The sequence below is a fragment of the Lygodium microphyllum genome, chromosome 24, assembly GCF_053477565.2.
Source record: "Lygodium microphyllum isolate KBCC chromosome 24, Lygodium_microphyllum_v1.1.10, whole genome shotgun sequence".
Lineage (NCBI taxonomy): Eukaryota > Viridiplantae > Streptophyta > Polypodiopsida > Schizaeales > Lygodiaceae > Lygodium > Lygodium microphyllum.
In genome coordinates this window covers 19,870,968-19,884,677 of record NC_141158.1, presented here as the reverse complement: position 1 = coordinate 19,884,677, position 13,710 = coordinate 19,870,968, and positions in this window count along the sequence as shown.

The following is a 13,710-nucleotide window of genomic DNA, read 5'->3' as shown; positions in this document are numbered from 1 at the left end:
TCACCCATGCGTGTCATACCAAACTTTTTATGCATATTACATGTCTGCTTGCCATATAAACAATGATCACAAGACTCAAAACACTTATAGTCTAGGGGCGGAAGATACTACAAACATGTAAGAATTTTCATTCCTTTCAAGGATATGTATCCAAGGCAACAATACTAAAGAGATACATGTGGAACTGCATCCACTACCAAAACATAGTCAACAAATTCAAATACAAGCAAGGGGTGAAGAGTATAGAACTTAACACCACGTGTAGTGACAAGATTCCCACGAGTAATCTTCCATAAGGAATCACCAAAAGAAACAACATAGCTTGCAACATCCAAAGTGCCACCAGAGATAAGGCTCTTTGTGAGAGTGAATGTGCTATCTAAACCAAATTGTAGTTGGACATCGCTAATATCAACGATCTCTCCAATCAAATTGTGATAGGAGTAAAACCACTCTCTACGAGAGGTTATATGAAAGAAAGCCCCTAAATTTATCAACCACATTGAGTATATCTTGACAAAGTGTCAATCAGCTATGAAGTATCAAGAGAATAAGTTGCAAGTATGAAATCATCATCGAAATCAGACAGCACAACATTAATCTCTTCAATCTTAACATTGGACTTGCTAAGGACAATGTTACGATCATCATTTTTGTCCTATACTTTAATCCTTGCATATTTTATGGCACTATGACTGAATATATCTTGCTTTCCCACAGTAATAACAAGTCAATGAGGACTTATGGCCACAAGACCTACTGTGAGACTGTCCACATGATTGAGAACGAGACTGCTAAGAGTCTCTCACACGGCGGTCATTACAGCTCCTACCATTATTGTCTCTAACTATTAAAGCATGAGAGGTGCAGGAAGCATCGGCATTCTTTTTGTTAATCTCTTCATTTAAGAGTGCACCCTCTACATCCTATAACTTTACCCCATCATTAAGTATGTTTACACACATAGCAGTATAAAATATATCCCATGATTCAGGCAGTTTAACCAAGAGGAACAAAGGGGAAAGATTATCCTTGAATGCAATCCCTTGCAAAGACAAGTGGTTGAGAATGGAATGAAACTCATTTAAGTGAGCTAATATGGAAGTGCCCTCCTACAAGAGAAGGTCTACGAGTTGCTTCAGCCAATACATATGCTAAGTGGGGCTAGACATTGCGAATCTTATCCCATAAGTCCCATGTGGATTGCCCATTAGAGACAACATTATAGAAGATTTGCTTAGAGAGGGATAAAATGACGGTGGACTTGCATAGCTCATCCAATTTATCCCAATCATCTACATCAATATGTTTTGACTTGACATCTTCATGTTTCAAAGGCTTAACCTAAATTTTTTGCATTAAAACTTGCAAGACTTGGCCTTTCAATAATTATAGTTGGTGTCATCCAACTTGTCAACATTAAAGATAGCACAATCATTAGAACCACGAGTAATGAGATCAAGAAAATGCACAAAAGGGCAAAACATGTTGCTCTAATAACTTGTGAATCAGTCCCAAAACCACTTTGGATCAAGCTAAAAATAAGGCGTGCTGACCAAGTAATGAGCTATCCACAAACTCAATGCAAAATACTGTCAAATGGAGGTGACTGCTCGCATAAACAATGCAATAAACTACAACTACAACATGCTAAAAATGAAGTACAATAGTAAGAAATCAATGGCCAAAGAGGGCAATCACACTAATACAATATAAATTGCAACTACCAGGGAATAGGTACAACGAGTAGTGAGAGTGAATATGCAACTAGCACCAAGAACTATCAAAGGATAAATGTGTCAAATTGAGATACATCACATAGGCATAACCATCATGCATAGAGTAGGTATCACTGGTAACAGAAGAGACTACTCAAAGGCACAATTGACTAAGCAATGTAACAAAAGCTAAGTATATAGACAACCAAGATGTATATATCATTGACAACAACATGGCAGAGATAGGTGCCAGCTCAAAAGCAATGTGAGATCAGCCTAGTAAGTATCAGTTGTGTACGTAAAGCATGACGAGAGCATGTACATGCCACCAAGTCCCATAATCTCACTATAAGACCCTCAAGCTCAACTATATAACCAAATGCTCAATGTAACATCCAAGTGTTAACTGGGTTTAATACATAAATCCCACTAGTCAAATCTCCAATCTCAGCTCAAGAGCATGTAAAGAGCATAACCAAGCATATAAGATCAATGGTATACCGTAGTGTAGCATCCAAAGTGCTCAAGAAGCATCCAATGGCAATAGGCATACAATATCCTTGATAAAATAGTACGTTGTCCTTTACGTAATCAAGCTTGCAGTAAGCCAAGACTTCAAGATGAAGCATAGGTAATGGTTGCTCTTGTAAATGACATGTTGAGCTAAAAATGAGCTCTACCCAAGCCTATTGATCCCTTGACCAAGCTCCAACAAGCCCTAATGAGTGCCAAAGCAATGGATGACCAATACTAAACCTCGAATGTGAAGAAATGACTACTAATGTTGAAACCTGCTATAGGCAGCTCAAATGAAAGTTAAAGCAATGCCACTAGACTAAGGTCACAGAGAGGGAGGATCTAATACTAGTTGAAGGGAGTGAGCCTTAAAGTGGAAGCAAGAGCCATGGTGGAAGTAGCAAGAGAGAGAGAGAGAGAGTAGATGTGGGAACTCCAATAGTCACAATGTGTGACTGCCCTTGCCTTTATTCAAATAGCACTAGAAGAATAAAGAATGAAGTGATAGTGATGAGTGCCCGTCACTTGTAGTGTACACGTGTGTGGGTAACTAATACAGGGTGCGGGTATCGTTAGTGTAACTGATACATGAGAAACTAGGGGCACACACCTTTAACCCCAATAAAAAATAGTAATTCAATGTGCAAAAACATTGGGTATTTATACAATATAGAACTCAAGGAAAGAATCTAGCAACTTTTACATCACATACAACTTATATCTAATCATTATCCTTCAAAGTCTTACTAACCTTCTCTAGCTGACCCATCAAATCAAAGAACTATTGTACATACTCCATGAGATTTGTCCCTTCCAACTTAAACTTGCCAAATTGCTTTTCAATAGCAAAGTTTATCCATTCTAGTTCATGTAGTCTTCACATAGGTCCAAAGAGAACATGCAATCTTGTGTTTCCTTGCAATATATTTTGCCTCTTAATTACAAATGTTTTGATTCTTGTGATTATTGTCTTTATAGCATGCACACATGCAATTCTCATAAGAACTCTAGCATTATGGGCATAGGTGAGCCATTGGCTCTTATGCATTCTCATGTATGTGATCCCATGCCTTGTCAATCATTGGACGGTGCGAAGTACTTTTTTACATTCATTGATGATCATTCATATAAGGTTGGGGCATATCCTATTAAGTACAAATCATATGTATTATCTACCTTTCAATGTTGGCCATGGTATCCACAAGCCTAGAAGGTTATCCATAGCCATGATGTTGCTTTCCATGATGAGGAGAAGAAACATAAGCAGCCTAAGTAGCAGCTAAGATACTTAGGGTGATATTTTAAGAGGAGCCTCATGTTACAATACAACCAGTTAGACAGCTTGTTGGATAGGATGTACAAGTCCCACGGTCTATTTTGAGGTGGTCTGCTTGAGATAAATGTCAACCTAATCGATTTGAGCCCTCCATGATGGTGATGGATTCTAGTGAGCCCCTCAGTTAAGAGGCCATGTGTAGAGGTGGTAGTTACTCTTTGAAGAGGGCCATGTAGTGTAAGTTTGATTCACCACAAAAAAAACATACATGGGAATTGATTCCTTTGCCCATTGGAAAATATTCATTGCCATGCAAGTGGATGTACAAGTCGAAGAGTACCCCTAGATGCCCCAAGCTAGCATATAAGGCCAGATTGGTTGCTAAGGGTTTTAAGTAGGACAATGGTGTTGACTTTGATTAAGTATTTTCTTGTGGAGTCAATATGACTACCCTACGCTTGGTTTTGGCCTTGGTTAAGTAGTTAGATCTAGACCTTTATCATATGGATATAAAAAATGGCTTTTGCATGGGGACTTCCATGATGATATCTATATGTAGTAGCCTAAGGGCTTTATGGAAAAAGGCAAGGAACACCTAGTGTTCAGGTTGAGAGAGAGTCTTTATGGTCTTAAGCAAGTACCTAAGAAATGATACCATAAGTTGAATGCTTTTATGCATTCACATGGATATACTCATAATGATATGAATCCATATTTTTACATGAAGAAGGCATGTGATAGTAGTCTCATTATCTTAGTGCTTTATATTGATGATATGTTGATTGCTAGGAGAGCTCGTGATGAGATGGATACTTTAAAGACTTAGCTCAAGAAGAGCTTTAAGACGAAGGACATAAGCCTCACAAATTCTTGGTATATGTATCATGCATGATCGTTCTTAGGGGCTACTTTACATGTCACGGTAGGTGTACATACAAAAGATGCTTGAGCAATTCCATATGCAAGATGTTAAGCCTATTGGCCATCCTTTACCTTCCTATGTGAAGGTCAGCCAAGCCAATTGTCCCTAGTTAGATGAGCAAAAGGCAGAGATGGCCAAGATCCCTTATGCATCAGTAATGAGAAATTTGATATATGCCATGATAGCCACTCACCCTGGCATAGCATTTGTAGTGAGAGTGGCATGTTATATGGCTACACCTGGCCGGTGACTTTGGGATGCCGTGGTATCATGAGATACCAAAGGGCACTACAAATATGTGCATTTGTTATGGTGGCCATGATACTACAGTCTTGGGTTATACTGATTTCAACTATGCATAACATGCAGATAGTAGAAAGTCCACTTCTGGGTATATCTTCACTTTTGTTGGATGTGTTGGTATTACTATTACCCCTACATTGTATTTAGATTCTATGAGTGCTATTCAATTGTCGATCTTCCATGTGAATATAAAGCACATCAAGGTGAGCTATCAATTCATTAGAAAGGTGGTAGAGGACAAGTAGGTTGAGCTTGTTCAAGATCTCAAAACTGATGAGAATCTTGTAGATCTGCTTAAAGTCTCTTAGCAAAACATTTTGCCTTCCTTAAGAAGATGGGTGTAGGATGAGATGATATCTATTCCTCATCCTATTGTACTTTATGTACATTTTTACCTTGTCACTTTTTTCTTATTCTCTCCTCACTTGAGGTACATTTGCCTTCGAGTGGGAGGTTGTTGGGGGTAAAGGTGCCTATGTGTCCATCGCCCTATATTTAGTACACACATCGTGACCGCATACTTGTACATTGCAAATGGTAGGCACCCATCACTGTCACTTTATTCTTTATTCTTTTAGTGACTATTGAATAAGAAAAGGTCGGTCACACATTGTGCCTATTGGAGTTCCCATATATTCTCTCTCTCTCTCTCTCTCTCTCTCTCTCTCTCTCTCTCTCTCCATTTGCCATAGCTTGCATCTCTCTTACCTTTGCTTGCTTGTGCTTTCACTCGAGCTCCAAACCTTTTAGAAATCACAATCAGAGAAAGAAACCATGGCTATGGTTTTGAAATAACACTCACAAGATTCAACTATAACTACAATCTTCTATAGACAAAAATAAGAAACTTAGAGTATGTATAATAGTGTTTGTATGCAAAAAAGAAAGCTTCCCTATACATTAGTATATGTAAGGACCTATGCTAACCACTTGTGGTTAAGTGCCACTAAGCATTGGCTATATGATCTTGGGTTCTACTTCATCAACACATTCACTTATCATGGGCTTTCAAGAAATCATTTTCATTTCTTTTTCCATTATTTTTTCAAATTTCAAAGAGAGGGTATAGGACACTCGTGCCCTACTTGAGATAGAGTTGTGTAACAATGTCTTGCACCTAAAATGTTGTCTAAATCTACTTGTGGTGTCAAATGTTTGTTTTTTTGTGCCATTGGCATAGTGCGCAATTCAAAAATAAGGTTTAAAGCTAATTAAACACAACTCAAGCCCTTTCAATGTTGTACCAACTGGGTTGGATGCCAAGGTTGGAATGATGCATTGAGCTTTCACCACTAGTGCTACACGATGTTGATTTTATGCACAAAAGGTTGCAATAAATTTGTTTCGATTATAGGGTGTGATATCAGTGTTAACTATTGGAAATGCAATCCACACTTCCCAAGGAAAACCAACTTGCTATTAGTGTAGCGACAATGGGTTGAGATTGGGTTTGAATCCTAGGCATTTTCATAATTGGATAAATCAACTGTCATCCATCACCTTAAGGTTTTGGGCTCTTGATGGCTAGTCCATTTTGTGGGAATATTCCAATTAAGCACGCACTTGTGTGATGACCTCTCGAGAAGGGAAAGCATCACTTCCCCCCACCTAGTTTCTATTATTACTATCTCAAGAACCACCTCCTCTTCAAGTTTTAATGAGGCAACTTCACATTTCTCCCCAAGGTGAGGATGGGTGGTAGTTTCTAAGTAGCTCATACTTAGTCATTGTTTCCATGTTGTCTTTCTTTTTTTCTACAACATATCATAAGAGTGAACCTATATCAATACCCTAGAAAAGCAAGTAACTCATTCAAAAGATGTGATTTAGTCTGCTTAGTTGTTAGTGGCACCTTGCTTTTAGTTTGCTTAGGTCAAGTAGTAGTGGTGTCATTAGGAGAGTAGATTTGGCTTTGAGCCACATTAACTATATGGAGGCAACTCTTGTAAAAAAAAAAGCTCTATGGAGGCAACTACCTCTTCAACAATGTTGAATTCAAGGTATGAAAATTCGAATGATGTGAAGAGTATAGGTCCTGTCAATTTCTATGGTTGCATTGGGATGCTTCCCTAGCCATGCAAACCAAGTTCCATATTTAGAAATCAAGTTTGATTTTATTTAAGAATAAGTCACAAATTTGGTAAGACCATGAAAAACTTGGTTGAACAACTTGGTGACTTCTATGCAATTTTGGTTGAGTAAAGTGGCATGGTCATACAACAAAATGTGGCATGATGCTAATTGTGTAACAATTTGATTTCTCTACTTTAGTTCTAGTAGTTTCATGTATGAACATATGACTATACCTATGTACAAGTAGCTAGAAAGTTGTAATGTTTGGTAATTGTGTTGCACTAAGCTAAGCTTGTCCATTCTAAATGAGAAGAACAAGGTGTTTTAAGTCATAATTTGCAAACAATTAAGATAGATTTGCCCTACTTTCTCTCAATGTAAAGTGAACATTTAGGATTGGTTGATTGAGATGACATTGGATAATAACTTAACCATGGTGGTAAAATCAATTGACTTACTTAACCTTGGAATAAAGGAGCGATGATTAAGAAAATAATCTAATTTACTTAAACCAAGTTTCTTTTATATTAATGGAAAACTAAATAAATTATAGTCTTAGTTTTTCCATAGGGTAAAGCAAAAGTAGTGTACTATACCTATTTTAATTATTCAATATCGTCATGCATGTAAGCCATGATTATAGATTTTAATGTGTAAAGTAGCTGTTACGTGAGTGCCTAGTCATAGATAGGGTGCAAATCTTAGCATAGATCATAATTTCTCAATGACATGTAGGATTTGTTGAACAACTAATGTAGGTTTGTATGTATATAGGATTTTATTGACATTGATGTCAATTTCAAAATATAAACATATAAAGGAATCACTCACTTGACTATTTTCCAAACATGAAATATTAGTTCGCTATCCTACATGCAAAAGTGATTGGTTGCTTATATGCTTGCCAATTGTAAATTGCCACAAGAATGTTAATGTCTAGATAGTCATCCAATGGTAGACAAGAAAGATCCAATGATCAATTTACGAAGTAAGGATCTTTATGCTTTTAGATCAACACTAATACAATTGTTGATATCTCATGAGTATATTCTCTATGTATGGTCAATTAGAAGCAACCTTCAACTAGACCAAAACCAAATGTGTCGTTGCAACCATGTCCACACAAGATCCATATATAGAGAGGTGACAGCAACAACATTGGGTCTGTTGTGTGGCAATACTAGTAATGTGTGTTTATTGTTTTTTTTTTTTGGGTTTCACCTCCTTTTCCTCTCTCTCTCTCTCTCTCTCTACACACACACACACACACACATGCACACATACACACACACCCCCCTTGTTTGTACCACCTCTGCCCCTCCCATAGCTCACAAAAATGCTTATGCACACACGAATGAATTGGATAAAACAAGGGCTAGTTACTATTGTGAGCATAGATGCCAAGCTAGACACCCTTGAGAAGGTGTTAAACATTAATTACTAATACTTGGAAAATTTTTAGACAATAGCAATAACTAGGTGTAGCGCAACCTATGAGACAAGATTGCAAAATTAGGGAAGAGGAGCTGACGAGTGTGTAGAAACGAGAAGACAATCATGATACAAAGATTCAATAACTAAAGGATGATATTGTGGTATTGAAAGCACTTGTCCGGAGGAAGGGGGAAGAAATCTCCAAGGTGATGAATGTCAAGCTTGAGGCCACACAACAGGGAGAGATCTAGGAAAACACAATCACCACCATAAAATAAGAAATCTCCAAGGTGATGGACATCAATCTTAAGGCCATGTAACAAGGGTGATAGAGTTTACTACTATAAATTGTCGGTCATAGTGACGTCAACTTTTGTCACATAAAATATGCATAGTGCTATCTCTACAGATATCGCTTTTTTAACATGGCTTAAGTGACATCCATAGCAACATGTGGCTTCTACGATGGTGGGCATCCCATAAGCAACATATGTTTCCCAAGTATTCCAAGTGAGGCATTTGGCCAAGCATCTCATAAGTGACACATTTGGATCCTATCCTAGCATTACTCTCTCATACACAATTATATATATATATATATATATATATATCACACACACACACACACACCCCAACCATACACTCTCTGTAGAGGCGAGCTCAAGCTCAACCACCATGACCCATGGACTGCTTATTGTTCAAGCGTTCCAAGCCGAGCACTAATGGCTACCTCTCACATAGCTGATGTGCTATCTATCTCTACGAGTGTAGTGAGCTTACCTCCATACCCGATAGAGTTGCCTCCTCTCCCGAGCACTCCAATAGCTCCACGATCCAAGTGCAAGCTTCAAGTAAGCTTCATCCTCAAGCTCCACGCTCCAAGCTCCATTGCCCCGAGAAAGAGAAAAGAAGAGAAGAAAACAGGAGAAGATGGAGAGTTTCTTCACCACGGTCCTTCACCCTCACACATTCACTCCCTCACACACTCACACTCCCTCTCTCAAGCACAAGCTCAAGCAAGCAAGAAGAAGAAGAAGAAGAAGAAGAAGAAGGAGAAGAAGAAGAAGAAGAAGAAGAAGAAGGAGAAGAAGAAGAAGAAGAAGAAGAAGAGGAGGAGGAGGAGGAGAGCTACTTTTAGCCACACACAAGAATGAGCTTCTCATTCACTTTTCAACTTTATATACAAAACCCTAAATCCCTTTTGGGCGGTCATCCCCTTATCCCCTTTTTTACATGGGCGACCATGGCCTAGGCCCTTTTACCCATTGTCCTCCTATCTTCTTAGCTTCCTTCCTACTGTCCATCAACCTTTACAATTTGCATAGGTAAGAGCCCGATGCTCTTAAAATAAATCATGATGCGCCTTGCACTCTTTTACAAAAGTATTGACTTGCGCTTTCTCTTGTGCGCCTTTCTTCTTGATTTAGGACTTTTCTACACTTCTTGTGTTTCCATATTTTTCTTGGCGTGCCTTCATCTTCCGTTTCACTTTTGCCTTGTCCTTGTCTTTTGCTTTATATTTTTCGGATTTTCCAATTTGTTCATCTGAGGGTTAACATTACTCCCCTCCCTGATGAGTGCCAATCCCATGGCACTCACCGTCATAAGCAATAGGCTTTGGCATGCACCGAATACATGGGTGGAAGGGACTATTGTAGTTTGATGTGGAGGAGTTTCGGTGGTGGTGCAGATGAAGGTCATCGGGGGCACTTTGTTGGCATGATTGGTTGGTGATAGGGTTGTTAAAGTTGGTGATAGGGATGGTTTTTGTTGGCAGTTGCACTCAAGGGTTGGCATAGCTGTTGATATTCTTGGGATTCTGTGGGTGACGATTCTTTGGTGGGCTTGTAGGATGATAAAGGATAATAATTCAGCGTTGAGTGTTGACGAAGAGCCGACGATACTTTCATTGGAGTCTTTAATACCTACAATTGAAAAACCTCTCATATGTGGTCTCTCCTTGGGGGTAGTGTTAGCCTTCTTATTGTGCACAAGACATAGTCTGATTAGTTTGGAAGACAGGTCGAACTCTAAGCAAGATGAGAGTATTGTCCTACACTTGAGAACCTAAATTGTGTATAGATTATTGTGCAAATATTGTGTGAGTGCACGTGCATACTTAGATATTACGTAGTTAGAAGACTGCTAGTCCGGTTCCTCATAGCAATGTGTGGATGAAGTGAGGGATCAATGGGGTGGAAAAAATTGTCGATGCTGAGGAGAAGTACACTTGAAGGCTTCTGGAGACATCATTTGTGATTTTGACAACACAATGTAGCATAATTGAGCTCATTGATGCCTTAGCTTTTGGTAGCTAGTGGCTACTTGTAGTGTTCGAAGAGTGCGATGTACTTTCCATGATCTTTTGTGCCTTGCTTACCATTATTGATTGCAATGGTACTACTGAGATGGAGTGTGAAAAAAGATTATGCAAATGGTTCAGGGTGACAAGTCTAACCATAGGAGAGACAAGCTCCCTAGGTATGTCCCACCCTTGATGTGCCCTGAACAATTATGGGGGATGTGTAAAGGGCTAGGGGACTAGGGACGTAGCCAGTCAACCAAGGTCACTGGATGTACCTAATTTGAGGACTCCTAAGTGTTGTGCTGTGATCATGAGTGCTTTTTTTTTTCCTTTCTTTATTTCTTTTCTATTCTTTACTTTACTTTACTTTTTCTTCTCTGTCTCTTTTTTTGGTTTTTTTTGGATAAAATGAATACAACCAATGCAATATATTGAGGCTATCAACCTTTCATTTGGATTGAGAAATATCGAGATCCAAAGGCTATGAAAAATGGTTATTACAAAGATGATTGTGTTACTAGCCTCGATGCTAGAGGAATAACTGTTGAGATGGAGAGATACACTTGAGATTTTGCAAACCTCTTTGTAACATGAGAGATATCGGTACAATTGAGCTAGCAATTGGAGTGAGCTATGCATAGACAAGAAATAGAGCATCTGGTGAATTGAATCGTGGTTGATGAAGAAACGTTTGTCATTGCTGAGAGTGTGGCTCCTACCCCAATGTAGAGTTTGGCAAAGAAAGAGAGAGTAGCCAATGACTATGCTTTGGCCCATGCTCAAATGCAATGTGTGCTTTCAGCAGGGGTGATCTTCTCTTCCTGTGGGGATTCTATCATGGCTCTTTGTTCTTGGTATTTCTATCACTTTCTCCATAATGTTTCTTTGCGGGGTTGGTGGTCTTTGGTGACTTGGACATTGAATACTTTCATATAGAGACCTGTGTCATCCTGCATTCACTTGGCAACTCGCGAGAGTACATGCAAGTCCTATGTTTCAATCATAATGAACAGGGGCATTTCAAAGAGGCATCACTTATCTGAATCCCATGGTGTTTACTTTGATGCATATCACTTGTGCTTGGTTATCATTGCTTGTGTATATGCTGGCCTTGTTTTTTTGGCATTATTTATACATAGTCACAAAACACATTGTTTATTTATATACATATTTATAAATCCATATCACTTCATGAGGATAAAAACCAATTGTAAAACTCAGGATTGTACTGGAGTGTGGCACATGTATCTAGTACTCGTGGCAGCCTACTCAATAACAATAAATGTTTTGCAACATCGAGTAGCATGGTACCTTGTATGAGTCTACTAGCAACATGTAGCTCCTCCTCAATGAGAATTTTATCAACCAGAGAGTTTTCTTGGCTAGTTCCGGCTAAGTCCATACCCCAAACGGTAGTCGGTACTCAAAAGGAAGTTGGCACCACATAGGTTGGGTCTCTTTGAAACTATTTGGCCAGTCGCTCCTCTGAGACTGTCATAATCTATGCTCCAAGTTCGGCCATTGTAATGCAGTTTTCTATGTTTTTCAAATTGACTTCGACCCTTTGATTGTCGCTTTAGTTGCTCTATCTCAAAGAGGTTTGGTTGGCAAAGCACTTCATTGAATGTCACAATTAAGTGCAGTTCGTCGGCCTCCTCGCATCAGAGATGAGTTGCATGCGTTCATGTAGGAGGTTGTCATAGTGCTCATTAAGATATTCTTACTCTTCCCAAGATAGAGTATATGGCAAGTATTCCTCAAGATGCTCCCTAGGGAATGTGCCCATGTTTGCAAGGATGTAGACATGTGCAAATAATTTGAGTTTAGCATCCAACTCAATCAAGCACTATGTGACACTTCTATGTTCTATGAAGGCTTGCTCAGTTGCTATCTCATGCAAGGTTCTGGGAGTTTTCCTAGGCTTTAGTATAGATGGGGGCTTAGGCATAGATGAGAAAGATTGGTCAATGCTAGGATTGCTTATGTCCTCAGGCTTTTCATGTTTCTCCTGAGGCTTTGCTACTATTGCATCATGGTTCTCCTCAGATGTGATTGGTATAGTTTTGCCAACCTGTTGTGATAGTGTTGTATCCACCCTTGATTGGTCAATGCAAGTTCTGTTGTCCCTGGATTGAGTGTTGCAAGCAACTGTTGATAGTAATGGTTGCTTTGACTTATCAGAACAGATGGATGTGTCCGAGGTTTCATCGATGTTAGGAGAGATGGCAATGGGTTCATTCGTCAGTGGACTTGATGCTTTATTCCTCAGCTCTTCAGCACTCTTGGTCTCAATCTTCCTTGTGTCTACAACCACTTGCGATTGCTGTTGTTTTTGTTGTTTCCTCCTCTTTTTCTTGGGCAATTGAGGTGTATCCCTTGAAGAATCGGGACCTTGAACTAGATCAGTTGTTGATGTGCTTGGTCGAGCCTCAACATTCTCTGTTTCTGGTGTGTCCTCATGGGACATAGCCACGACCTACTGGACAGCCTTGCTAGGTTCTGAGGGTTCAACTACCTCTCTTTTTGGAGAGTCTAGCTCTTCAGCTAATTCCCCTGTGTTTAGCCCCTCATTCAATTGCATTGGCAGTTGCTCCTGGTCAGGCATTTGCTTTAGACTCTTGTCCTTACCCACCATTGGAACATGTTTCCATTGCTTCTTATCAGAGTGAGTGTTGTGTTTAGAGTTGTTTTTCTCTTGCTCTGGAGGTTCGAGTGACTCTAATGTAGAACCAAGAGATAGTTTAGGATTCCTGTCATGTAAGCTTGGACGAAACTAGTTGAAGAAGTCAGGGTTGTATTGATGGGAAGCATAGAGATCTAGGATTGCAGGGACTTGAGTGAGGTAGAAGACATATGCGCTAACATCAAGTACCATGATCCCTACTCCTAGCCTGCTAGCCACGTGAAGATCTCCTTCTAGAAGCAGTTTATCATATAAGGGATGTTTTTGGACAGTGGCAGAAAGCTGGACCTCATGGCTTCTAACACTCGTAATGAGGTTGGGGCAACGTACGTGGGATCATGTATTGATGTCCAAAGGGCTTTCCTTTGCTCAACGAGTGTCATTAGTCAGTGGCCAATTTTGGCTACCATACTTTGGTTGGAGTACCATTTTTGCACAAAGTCACATTGTCCTTTCCCTTTTCATTTGATTGCTTCGAGA